Here is a 13889-nt window from a genome sequence, read left to right as displayed (position 1 = left end):
AACATGAACTCTTAGGCAACAGTTCTTAGCTGAGTAGTTATTCACAGTCAATTCTGATCTCTTACTTTTCCAAAGACAAGAACTATTCTTCCAAATAGGCACGTCTACAATCATTGAACTAGGTTTTGCCTTTGAAGAGTTATGGTATGGCAACACTGTATTGGTGAAATTATGTCGACCCGATTCTCAATCAAGAGAACAGGGTCAACACTAACAACTGATAAAATCAAAGATCTCAACATGCCATTCCAGTAACTTGTGCATTACACAAAGTGCTTAAAGTGAGATTTATTGGTGTTATATGGCAAACCAGAAATATGAAGAATAAGGCAATAGCTAAATGCTTAATGCCCAAATAAAATACCCCTAATATATTTCAATACCCTAATTAAATCTTAATTACTTTTGTAGTGATTACAATCCAGAGTAAAAATCATGAACCTTTACGAAGTTAGGTTTACAACTTCCCTAAACTTGAAAAGCAGCAGATCATGGTTTAACAAGGATTCATCTTAAATGTCTGCTTGAGTTCATGGTTTAACATTTATTCATCCCTTGGACAAGGATTGTATTAGTCTGCTAGGAGTATGATCGTATGGTACGAGATTGTACTCAGTGCAAGTGATATTTTTTTACTGAATTAGGTTTAGTACCATAAACTAAAATATGCCTCAAGACAAAAATTCCGTATGAAAAACTTTGCTAGTTTTTAGATTAAAATGAGAGAACCTAAAACCGTACAGTCATTCTTCAGTGCTGAGCAAATTACACAATATAGATTGGGTTACTGTAAAGGTAAAGCACTTGGGACATTGAGGTCACTCTGTGCAATCAACAATTTTAACTAAAAAAAAAAAAAAAGTACTAAAAGTCGACTTAAAATGAGTTTTGATAAATGTCAAATTTGAGATAAAATTTCAAATTTGAAAGTAATTTGTATTTTTCCAAACTAGACAAACCTTGAGCTCTTTACTATGGATATTACTTTGGAAAAGCTGAAACTAGCCATAACTTTTAGAGGTATACAGCTCTCAGCTATGGATTTTACTTTGGAAAAGCTGAAACTAGCCATAAACTTTTAGAGGTACTGTATACCCATCAGTCCATAATTAGCAGGGGGTAGCAGGGGTTAGACCAGCCACCCCACTAAAACTTATATAACATCACTTGATTGCAGGCAGGACTGCACTTCAGCATCACCTGCATCAGACAATGAAATACCCAAATTAACAACTGATTTTGTCTATTTGGGTTGTTAGATTGTTCAAGGTTTCAATGCCAATGTTAGTGATAGTTTCCAATGACCAGTTTAGTTTAGTCCATTCATAATATCTTAATTTTCAATATAGTGGTGCAATATACCAGCGTTGATCAAATCTAGAAATTATGTGAGTGGTGTGAACTTATTCTATGTAGGCTATAAGTAGTTGTTTAGTATTACTGTATACTGTATGTAGGATACTGAATTTTTGGATTGCTATAGGTCTAGGCAACTTATTTTTCTTACAAATTACAGGACAATTTTTTCCTTTGCATTTTCTTTGCGTGTTAAGTTTCTAAAACGTTTTATGACCCACTAAGAACCTGACTCAAAGGCCTAGATATTTTTATTTTTTTAATTAGTAATATGAGGAAGGGGCAAGTACAAAACTTATAGAGCTATTAAGTATTGTTTTAAGCAACTCTGTACATAGTGCAGTTGGATTTATGTAGTCATACTGACCAATAGTCATTGGTAAGTTAGGATTCTTGCTGGGTACTCTTGCCCAGATCAAAATCAAGGTGGGTGCCCAGTGCCCTTTTTTTCTCTCTTTTGCCCAGATCTCTTGGGCAATCCACAGCATTTGTATGTAGTGTGGTGTTAGTGTAGTTGTCATTCTGACAATAGGTAGTCTGCATGCTACCTCCAGCAGCAGTCCACAAACCACTACCACTGTGCTTCATTCATGTGTGATAGAGGCGCCCTGACACCTCACTAACTCGTGTATGTATGATGGCTGACTGCCTGGGCAATCTGTGTGAAAACTAAGCCTTGTGACTTGACTAGGTAAGGATTCCGAGTTGAACGCACTGCTTACATAATCTGGGCTACTCCCCCTTGCAGGGAGACCGGGGATATAAATAATTTCATACACAGTATCAGGTTACACAAGGGATATGGTTATAACCTGCAGATGGAAGCAACCAGATTGCAGACTTCCACAGGTGCTGTGCCCCAATAAGGAAAGATGAAGACGAAAGATGCCAGTCACTACCATTCCTAGACTAATCCCGGGTAATGTCTGCCCTAAACTGACTGCTACTAGTCCTGAAAGGGAGCCAAGGTATCCTAAACTCCATATTGTGCAGTAACCACAGGACCTATGGTGAAGGTATCTAGGTCTGTGGGTTACGTCTTGCAGGTGGCAGGCTGTGAAGGTTGTCAAATGCTTTCCAGAGGTATAATGAGACTGCTATCATTGAGATGGTGACGTCGAGGAGTGATATCCCTTCCACGACATCACCCACCAAAGGTTTTCCACTTCGCCTGGTAAACTGTGGAAGACTACTCCCAGACAATCTTCGTCACTGCTCGCAAAAACTCTCCAAGAGAAGATGCTGGATAACTGCCAGGGGTGAAGACATAGTGAAGCCATTAGTAGTAAATCTATATGGGGTCGAGTAAATTTGTAAGTGGAGGGAGCTCCCTCAGCACCTCTGTGAGTAGATGTAGAAGACCTGGAAACCTGTTCACATTGGACCTGTGACTCATCAACAGATCTTGTGATGCCCATACTTTATACAGAAGCCTCCTCACTCACTAGGCAGGAGGAGGGAATGCATAATGTCTAATAGGTTGTATTACTGATGATGGAAGGCATCTTGCAAAAATGTCTGGGGATCTGGTACTGGCAAGCAGTACACCGGAAGCTTCCAGTTGCGAAACTTTGCGAACAGGTCTATTGTCGGTGAACCCCACTAAAATTGAAGATTTTTTGCCTAAATGAGGGAAGCAAAGACCACAGCCAACTATGTCTCCCTGCTCAGATTTGCCGGGATTTAATGGGCTGATATGACTACAGAGTTTTCTTCCATCTTGGTATTTCCCTGGCATAGTTGCTGTGAAAGGGTACCTTATTGCTTGTTTAAATATGCCTTTCCCGTGGAGTTGTCGCTCATAACCACCGAGCGTTGGAATTGCTTGAGAGCCAGTTATACTGCACTCATTTCCAGGAGGTTTGTGTGGCACTGCTGCTGCTGCTGCTGACCACAGTCCGGAGATCGTGTATGACAACAGAGGAGCCTCCAACCTTCTTTTGATACATCTGAAGAGCATTAAATCCCAGGGGAGGATAGAGAAGATGTACTCCCTTGAAGAGAGGGGTGTCTTACACCCACAAACTTAGATCTCTTACTCTGGCCCCACTGGTATTTGAAGGTTTGGGGAAGGCGAGGTCCATTGTGCCAGACCAGATTATGCTTAGACTGTCATTTGGCACCATATGCTCCAGGGAGGTCAGGTGTCCGAACAGGCGACACCACAGGTGTGCTGGTAGCAAGTCTCTCATCAGAAAGGGGCGTGCCGTTTGCCAGCCCCTCTATTCTGCTTTAAGAAGCAGATAAAGAATAACTTTTTTCAAGATGGTTGCAGAGAAGACTTCACAATTTACCAAGATCCCCAGATCATAACAAAACTCAAGAAGCCTGTGTGTAGCTAAAGTTTCTACGGAATCTGCTAGAATTGGCAGATCGTCTAGGATAAAAAATTTGTGCCATTCTTGAGACCAGGTTGACACTAGGGAGATCCTTGTAAACACCTGGGGGTGCTGTGAACAAGCCAAAGCACAGCACCTTGTAGTATATTCTCTCGTTTAGGATGAATCTTGAGTACTTCCTTCAATCGATAGATTGGGATCTGGAAGTACTGTACACATCTTTTAGGTCCAGTGTTATCATGAAGTCTTTTGGTCTGCCGTCTTAATCTAGAACAGAGTTTGTTGGCCAAAGCCGTTCAAGGTTGAAAGGTATATGACCGGCCTCCAAGCTTTACTGCAAGAAAAGAGTACTGTAAAAGCCTGGGGACCCATCTGGGACCTCTTGGAGAATATCCTTCACTTCCATGGTCTGGACTCTAAGGCCCCTTCCTTCACATAGGAACACTATATCACTGGATGCCGAGCCAGGAAAGAGTTGGAGAAAATGAACGGGACGTGGTAACCCGCTCAGAGGACAGACCGTCCAAGGTTCGAATCTGTATACCATATACCTGTCACCTGCTCTTTTGGTATCCTTCTACCAGTGGAAAGGTAGGAAGAATGTCACCCCCTAGCGGGAGTAACAATGTCTGCCTCGAGCCCCTCTTGCATGAAGGGTTGCTTGGGGCCTTGCTTCCTAAAGATCCTCTTACAGCTATTGAAGTTTTACCGGAGGAGTATGGGCGAGATGACATCACCATACTAAGTAGGATAATCTCCTTGATCCAGCACTCTGCAACTACATTGATGTCTTCTGCATTTAAGTGGGAAGAACCTTCCTCTAATGCATTATAAGGCTTGAGCATCTCTTTGGCACATACCTCCATTAGACCCCTGGTCTGTCAAGAACACCACAGACCTGGCATTGGAAAGCAAAAAGGGACATAGTTTCCCTTTTCTGGTCGGTAGAAAAGTCTTCATTACGGAAGATATCCTACCGAGCCTGACTGGTTCATGTTAGTGGCCTCCACCGCCAAGAATGTCACCGGCAGTGCTGCTAGCTTCTGGGGACATTTTGCATTAGCGTCAGTATCACCTGGGCAAAGGCCCTCTTCTTGGCCTCCTTAGCACCCCCTAGACCATGCAAGACTACCCTAGTCTTGGGGGGTCTTGGGGTCTCATCAAGGAGATTTAGGACTCTCCTTTCCCCCAGGAGGCTGAGGATTTCCTCAGATATCCACTATCTTTTTTGCAATTGTTGCAAAAATCTCTGAGTGAGGAGGTGCTGGGTAGTCTCCAGGTGTGCAGTCAGTGAAGCTACAGCTTGTGGTAGATGTCTAAGTGTGGTTGTATGAGTAGATCATGACGGAGGGAGTTCTCTGTGAGGCTCCGTCAAGAGCTGCAGGAGGTCTGGAAACCATTCCGCACGGTGCCATAGCGGAGCTATTAGAGTATTTAGAGTGACTGATGTTCTGGCCTTGCTCAGTACACTTCATCAGACAGAACAAGGAAAATACGTAACGTCGTTGTCCCCGGTTGTTGGCATGCATCTTGCCAGAGCGCCTTGGGGTCTGGAACTGGGGAACAGCGGGAGCTTAAGTTTAGGGGGTGCTGTGAATAGATCCCAGGTTGGAGAACCCCACTAAGTCAGGACTTTGTAGGCTACAAGGTGATCCAAAAACCATTCGGTACACATTACCCGAAATACTGTGATCAGATTGTCGGCGAGCACATTCCTCTAGCCTGGAAAGAAGCAGGCTGATAGCAGTACCGAGTAGACTTTGGCCCATCTCAGTAATACTATAAGATTGGATAGGGGCTGCGAACAAGTTCCTCCTTGCTTGTTGATGTTAGCCACTACTGTGCTGTTGTTGCTCGTCACTACCACTGAGTGGCCCGCCAGGAACTGACGGTACTGTTGAAGGACCAGAAAGACTGCCTTCATCTCCAAGAGATCATGAGAAGGTACTTTTTGGACTCTGGCCAGAGGCCTGAGGTCGTGTGGTGCAGCAAGTTTCAGTGGCAGTGAAACTTTAAGGGCAGTCAATATCCAGACCCTGCTGACTTTGTGTGTAGATAGTGAACCACAATGTTATAGGGTTTTCTCCAGCTTGAAGCTTCATGTACCTTGACCAAAAAGGCTGTCTTTATGTAAATGGTTAGAAAAGTTTGGATCAAACAAGATAGGGACGGTATTTTTAAAAAAATATTTTTCTATTTTACATCTTTGATCTTAACGTGGGGGCTTTCTGAGTAACCTAGTCCTGGTGACGTATTAATATGGGAGTGTCCAACACGTGAACTGGTGCTGGTCCGACAACTGCCAGCGAAACTGCCTTCACTAACTCTACAAACCATGGAGCGTCCTTCATAAACAAAGGGATGTGTGTTGAAGCGCTGCAAGATTAGATATGCTTTAGGTAATTTTTGAGTGAACCAATAAAAGGGGCAAGCACGAACTGATGTAAAATCTGTTTGCTAGCGAGATCTGGCTAATGTAAAGCAGAGTGAAAAACCCACCAAAGAAGCGCGTACAGTACTAGTGAGCGCGCACAAGCTACTAGAATAACTAGTAGAAGAGCTCTTACGATCTACCAAAGAACTGTTAGCAGCCGAGCTACCGAAGTAGTGTGTTTAGTAGTGTGCATATGCGGTACCAAAGTATGGAGAACGGATGATTGTGAGTGAACAATCAAAGTAGCGCAGTCTCGAGAATGCTTTAGCGCTACCTTAGTAATGTGCGCGAGCGCTTGCAAGATACTCATCGAAATGGAGTGCGCATGTGACTGAAGCCAGAGGCAGATCTTTTTCAGCATGAGGTGCTCGTCCCACTACTTAGCTAATGCTCAGCGATTGGATGCGTAACAATGCACAATCACTCGTCAGCGCTCCTGTAGGAGGTTGGCGAGTAGCCTTGTGTACTCCTACAAGAGGCACAAGCTCGAATGGTGGTGAGCAAGGCACAGCTTCCCTGTGTGCTGGCACACAAAATGCAGACTCTTCCCCATAAGGGAGGAAGCAATCAACCACTAGTTTCCAAAAACCCTGGGGGGGCGGGGCAACCACTTGGGTGAGGGGGGCCTAATACACAGGCGAGAGGCGAGACCCTAAGCAAACAAGCTAGGTGCTTCATATGCTGCGAGACCTCAGCGCACTGAGCGAGCTCAGTTTTGAAGGCGTGCCACATAATTGGCTGCATGGGCAAAGGGTGGAAGAGCAGAAGTGGAGTGTTACAGCTAAGGGCACGAGAAGCTCTAAAGGGTCACCCACCCTAGAGTTCCAGAGGTGAAGACGATGGTCAACCCAACCCCAGGGGAGGCAGGAGTGTTCTCGCTGTGTCCTTAACTGTAGCACCTTCCAAGGCCATTCCTTAGATGGAGACCTTAAATCCCCAAGGCAGGCCAGAATTGACGCAGAGCATCATTGGTAGGAGACTCGCCTACGGTCGAAGGTTTCGCCGTTTCTGTAGGGGAAGTGACCGAGTACGCACTAGAGGGTTGTCAAGGGGTCGGTGTCATCACTTACTCGTTCATTGTCCGGAGGAGACCGAACGAGCAGGCACCAGGGAGGGAAAGACGCCGGACTAATCAGACTTCAGGAAGGGAACGAGGAGACAGAGTAGGAAGTCGGGAATACTTCAACTTCGGAGAAGAGTTCGAAGGAGAATACCTTTTAGACTTCTTTTTCCAGTTTACCAAAATGAACACCCTGGGAGGATGACTACTACTACTACTACCACTCAGCACAAGGAGACTCCTGCGAGCAGGAGTGACGTCTGCAAGCAGGACAAAGATCAGGGCATGAGGATGTCTCCACAGGCAACATGAAAGTACAGCAAGGCCAGCCTTCAATGCCTGGGCAAACCCACATTTGTGATCGTCAAAGATCAAAAAACTCCTGAAAGAAAAAAATTTAAGTCAAGCCTGTTCTAATTTAATATAACAGGAGAGAGCCAAAAGCAAAAGTGACGACATAACCGGAGTATATGTGTGTGCGCTAGCGGGGTGGCTGGTCTAACCACTGCTAATCAGCAGCAGGTGGTTATACCACGCTAAGTTTTATGGCTAATTTCAGCTTTGCCGCAGTAACATCTGTAGTAAAGAGCAAAAGGGTTTGTATTAGGTGTTAGAACAATTAAAAGTTGACAAAAATGAGATCTGATCGTGTTAAAAGTTGACAAAAATTAAGAACTGATAAAAATGTTGGTTGACAAAAACTGATAAATGATAAATGTTAAAAGTTGACAAATACTGATAAATGATAGATGTTAAAAGTTGACAAATACTGATAAATGATAGATGTTAAAAGTTCACAAAAACTGATAAGTTTTAAAAGTTGACAAAAACTGATAAATATAAAAAAAATGACAAACTGATAAATGATGAATGCTAAAAGTTGACAAAAACTAAGATTTGATAATGCCAAAACGGATTTTGAAGCAAAGCGAAAAATCTATTTTTGGGTGAGATAGCCATGTCGACCTGATAAAAGTTTCCTTTAGGCAGCTTCTAAGGGTTATGCCAGGCTGACACTTGCACGACTTTTTGCCACGAATTTGTCGTGGCAAGTCGTGACATTTTGTGGCACGAACTGGAAAATAAAAAAAAAAAAAATTCTCAGAATCACAGCTCACCTGTCCACAGACACGAACTGGCACGACGAGTTCACGACGAGTTTTAGCATAGTTTGCGCACTTCCCGCATCGTCCAGATGAGTTCACGAATAATTCGCGCATAGTTCACGCTGCGTTCACGAGTTTTTGTCGAGACCAAAATTTTGAACATTTCAAAATTCTCGTCACGAGTTGCCACGATGTCACGACAGGTTCACGACGAGTTCACTCCAGTTCACGACGAGTTCACTCGTAGTTCACGACAGTTCACGACTCGAGTCGTGACAATGCGTGCCACAAATTCGTGCATGTGTCAGGGTACCTATATTCAGCTACAGTGATACTCCCAGAGAATTGACCATAGGTCTCCAGAATACTAACTCCTGATGCGAGTATCCTTAAGAAAATTCTTAAGGATAATGCATAATATCAGGGGGCGTATTTCTTGATATGACACATGGCTATCTTCACCCCAAATAGAGTTTTCGCTATAAGGGGGAAGAGTGGCGAAAATGAAGGGGAGCCGTCGAGGTTACCCGGTAGATCCCCTTCCCGTACTACTAACATGGCAAGCCATTCCTTGTTGCAATTAAGCATGGATGGCTACAGATAGAGTAGTTTCGGGTGGGGATTCTTACGTATGTATACACCTTTTCTTAGAAAAGGAGAGCGGGTCCATCAGGACGACAAGGGTCTCTCACCCAAAAATAGATTTTTCGCTTTGCTTCAAAATAAATTTTTTGGGCTCAGCCATGTCATCCTAATGGAAGCTTACCAGAGAATTACTTGAAAGTACTATATCTGTGGGTTTGTATTACAGTAGTGCCTTAACCTTGAGTCAGCTTCTACAGAATATGGTCACCCAGACCACAAATATAAGACGGTACCGTTATTCGTCATATCCGCTGAGCTTGGAACAATCTTAGGGCTTCCTGCCCCCTGCAAGGAAACTGATAACTCTAACTATAGAAGCAAAAAGGTTTGTATATATGTCGGAACAAATGTAATTACAAATGAGATTTGAAAAAATATTCTAAAAATTTCAATTAAAGAAGAGATTTTCCAAGGTAGGCTAATTTTACTGATCTAAGCAACACGGCCCTGGGTCCTTTAAATAGATCTTACTTTTCATTAAAAAGCCTAATTGTAGTTGTTCCATTAGAACAAAAACACACTCCTGCAACATTACCACCCAAATAAAAAGACTTACGCAGAGAAGATTAACTGATGGTAAATTGATCAGGTTAGCTTTGAAACATCAAGTTCTTGAAACCCAAGACATTTATAAGGCATTAAATGTGTTGAAATCTTCCCAGAAGAATGTCTTGCGTTTCTTTCTAGGCATTGAATTCCTGCAAAATAGATTACTCATTAATGCTAACCTGAAAGTAAAATCTAGTGTAAAATAAGTTCCCTACTAAGCTTCTCTTAAAAAATATCTTAAATTGTTATGGAATATATGTACTGAAATCAAAGTAGGAAAAACTACAGCTATGCACGTTTAGAAGATACATTGCCAAGTAACTACACAAGTGTGTATTCCACTTAAGTGGAACTTTTTTAATTTGAAAAAAAAAAAAATATATAATTTTGACCAATATAATAGATTAAGACTATCTAGTCTAGATGAATAACCCAGAACTGGGTCCAGGGAGGTAATTTGATGTGAAACCACCTTTAGTATGAGGATCAAAATTACACAGCTCATACAGCCAACTCTACAAAATGGACTACACAAAAATTACTTTCACTTCCAATCATACCAAAATAATATACTTGCATTTTTTCATACGACTAACCTTTGTTCAGAAGCACACCTATATAGATATACTAACATCTTTAACTGACATGCACCTAAGGTTCAACCTTTAACCAGCAGTGAACTTGGATACTCCCTTAAAACAAAACTGCCAACGCTAGCCACTAAGTTACTGGCTTGTGGATTTTTAAACCGTAACTACAGTATCTCACCTTCAAATGTTTACTACTAATCCTTCAGGGAGAAAAATCATCACAATGCAACAATGGTCAATGGCTCCAGTTAAACTTCTGCCGACTTACATTAGGCCAAGTGTTCTAGCAGTCTACGGCAAACAATTGTGTTTCCTGTAACAAGATTACATTGCCCTGTAAAACACTACAATAAACGGATTTTGAGCGAAGCGAAAAATCTACTTTTGGGTGAGATAGCCATGGTGTCCTGATGGAAGGTTCCTTTTTGGTAGCTTCCTTGGGTAAATAACTACTAAGATATTCCCAGAGAATTTAACCACAGGTTATCACAGAATTCTAACTTCTGGAGCGAGTATCCTAAAGGTTTCCCTTTTAAGACATCGTATATCAACAGGGGACGCATGTATTAACGCACCACATAGCTATCTACACGCCGAACATAGCTATCTACACGCCGAACAGAGTTAACACTTCGGTGTGTAAGGGCGGAGAATAGCTGGGAGCCGTTCCACAGCTAATCTCGTCCGTGGCTACTTTTGGTACTCGAGACGTAAACAAACGGGCGCCATTGCTAAATGACGTCACGTCCGTCCTCATCCTGAAGCCAGTTGCTTGCCGATCACCATGATACAGCAGAGCAGGGTGGGACCTAAAAAACTGGACGAAGTAGCAGGGAGGGTCCATCAGGACGCCATGGCTATCTCACCCAAAAATAGATTTTTCGCTTCGCTCAAAATCCGTTTTTTGGGCTCAAGCCATGGCGTCCTGATGGAAGAATACCAGAGAATCAATGTATCGTGGTAGATTTTCCCCTATTAGGTAAGTGCCAAGGGCTTTGAACAATGTAGCATAGTAATCTTAATAAAAGAACCGTAGGGAAGAATCTTCCTGCCCCCCTTGGCAGTGAAGTTCCCACGGGCCATGCCGAGATCAAAGTGGTTATCGAAGGGCTATTCACCTTGCTAGAAGAACCTGAAGAACTTGGAGACGAGACTGAATGGTTGGCATTCGTATCGGAACATTCTCGAAGGCAGACAAGTGGTGGTTGGACACTGTGTGTCGAGAAGGAGAGTTTCGTCTCTAAGGTATGAAGAGTAAGTATTCGTATTGGAATATTACATTGCGAAGGTGAATATATAATAAGGGTTAGGACCTTAGTATCTCCATGAACCATAGGGAAGGGATAATAAAACTATGACAGGCATGTATTTCATAGTATAAGTAGGAGCGGATTGAGACGCACAAGTAATAAAATAGGAATTTTATTTCACAATTGCAGAAAATTAAATGAATTGCAGTAATAAGTAAAGTTAATTTACAGTAAATTATAATGTACATAGTAATAAAGACTTGCTCTTGAATCTGAAAGGGAATTTCAAATTTATTAGTAGGCACTCGTTCTCGAGGAACGTTAGTCTTTAATTAAAACACATCATGCTCTAGGCATGCGGCACTTGTGTGACGACTATGACATTTCACCTGGGATAAGAACAGTTATAAGAAAGCACTAAGTGTTTTCGACATCACTACGTATCGCTCGAGGGTCAACATAGGCACCCGAAGAGTTAGAGTCCCAAGTAACTCGCTGTTCTATGCAGAGTTAGGTGCAGGTTTCATAACACTACCTGCGGCTACCACAAAATGTTTGACTTCGTGCACTTGTTTCGCATAATGTTTGAAGAAAACACGCGAGGACTTCCAGCCTGTGAAGCTTTTAAGGCTTTCGAAGTCCATACTCTGAAAGAAATTCAGAGACGATGCAACTTTTCTAGGATCGTGACCGGCGGGTGTACTGTCAGGATCCGCTCTGCGAATGAAGTAGGTGATTTTCACTCTTAGTTGTTTCAGTGACAGGTCGCTGCCCGATGTTTCTCCTTTGAAGAGTTGGCCTCCACCAAAGTTCTAAGTTCTGCGAAGATAGACCTTGAGGCTCTCTACTGGGCATAGAGAGGCATCTTCCTTCAGGGGGCATATTCTCCAGGGGCCCCATCTTTTGGTGGGTAATTCGTTTTTGGCGAGAAACGTCGGATCCGGGGAGAGGGTAATGTCTCCTGAATCAGTAAACAGGATGTGACCCTCTTCTCTTGACAATGCCACTATTTCGCTGACTCGGGCTCCTGAAGCAAGAGCAAAGAGAAATATAACTTTCTGAGTCAGATCCTTGAGAGGGCATGAATCATTATCCAAGTTGGAGGCGAAATGGAGCACCTTGTCCAATGACCAGGAGATCGGTTTCGGTGGGGGTGCTGGGCGTAGACGAGCGCATGCTTTCGGCAGTTTATTGAAGATGTCGCTGGACAGATCAATTTGGAAGGCATACAACAGTGGTCTAGTCAAGGCCGATTTGCAAGTCGAGATCGTATTGGCTGCTAATCCCTGTCCATGAAGGTGAATGAAGAAGGACATGCAGAAATCAATGGTGATTTCCTTAGGATTTTTTGCCTTGAAGAAAGAGACCCATTTTCTCCAAGATGATTCGTATTGCCGTCTTGTGGATTCGGTCTTGTATTCCTCGAGGAAGTCTAGACTTTTCTTCGAGATCCCAAACCTCTTCTTTGCGGCTAGGGAGAGAAAATCATGAGATGAAGGTCCTTGATTTTCGATGATGAAGCGAAGACAGTCGACTTCTGTACTTGTTGGGAGAGAACTGGGCCCGGGAGAGGGATCAGCTTGGGCTGCAGCTCCAGGACCAGGGGGTACCAGTTGCTCCGGGGCCACTTGGGAGCCACTAGGGCCGCTGTCCCTTTGAAGGTTCTCAGCTTGGAGAGGACTTTCAGCAGAAGGTTGGTGGGAGGGAACAGGTAGATCTTGTGTTCCAGTCCAGTGACATGGCATCCACTGCTTCTGCCTTGGGGTCCTCGTACGGGGCCACATACCGAGGAAGTTGATTGTTGTCGCTCGTTGCAAAGAGATCGATCTGAAGTTCTGGGACTTGATGAGAGATGAAGGAGAATGATCTTGCGTCTAGAGACCATTCCGACTCTATCGGGCTTGTCCGAGATAGAGCGTCCGCTGTCACGTTGCGGAATCCTTGTAGGTGAACTGCAGACAGGTGCCATTTCTTCTTCTCTGCCAGACGGAAGATTGTCAGAAGCACCTGATTTATCTGGGGCGATCTTGAGCCTTGGCGATTGAGACATCGAACTACCACCGAGTTGTCTAGGGTTAGACGAATATGGATCGAGGGAGGCGGGGAGAGTTTCTTCAGAGTTAGAAGGACCGCCATGGCCTCCAAGATGTTGATGTGAAACGTCTTGAACAGGGGAGACCATGTGCCTTGAGCCTGTTTTTGGTGGGAGTGACCTCCCCAACCCTCCAGCGAAGCGTCCGTGTGGATGTTGAGTGATGGAGGTGGGTGTTGAAGAGGAATGGACCTTTTCAGGGCCTTTGCTTCCGACCACGGCTTGAGGAGAAGTCGAAGTCTGTTTGGGAGCCGTCTCTTGAGGTCTCTTCGAGCGATGGATGCAGAACGTCTCCAGACTCCCGCGGCATCCTTTAGCTGTGCACGAAGCACCGGGTTTGTTACTGAGGCGAACTGTAGAGAGCCTAGAACTCGTTCCTGCTGGCGTCTTGAGATCCGCTTGGATTTCAGTAGTCGCTTGACAGACCCTGCTATTTCCTTCCTTTTCTTCTGGGGGATGGAAAGGCGG

At 43.8% G+C, this 13889-nt stretch overlaps 1 long non-coding RNA gene across 2 annotated transcripts in view; it reads right to left on the bottom strand.

The window, feature by feature from the left end:
* Nucleotides 1–10314, bottom strand: part of LOC137621982 (uncharacterized) — a 37558-nt gene extending 27244 nt beyond the window's left edge. For both annotated transcript variants that reach the window (XR_011040311.1, XR_011040310.1), the window contains exons 1-2: nucleotides 10258–10314; nucleotides 9497–9638 (exon numbers count right to left, since the gene is read on the bottom strand). This is a non-coding gene — a long non-coding RNA (uncharacterized lncRNA). The remainder of the gene's footprint in view (nucleotides 1–9496; nucleotides 9639–10257) is intronic.
* Nucleotides 10315–13889: the final 3575 nt, after the last annotated feature.

The sequence above is a fragment of the Palaemon carinicauda genome, chromosome 28, assembly GCF_036898095.1.
Source record: "Palaemon carinicauda isolate YSFRI2023 chromosome 28, ASM3689809v2, whole genome shotgun sequence".
NCBI classification, from domain to species: Eukaryota; Metazoa; Arthropoda; class Malacostraca; order Decapoda; family Palaemonidae; genus Palaemon; species Palaemon carinicauda.
Note: the sequence above shows the minus strand (reverse complement) of the source record. Positions and strands in the feature narration are given on the sequence as shown.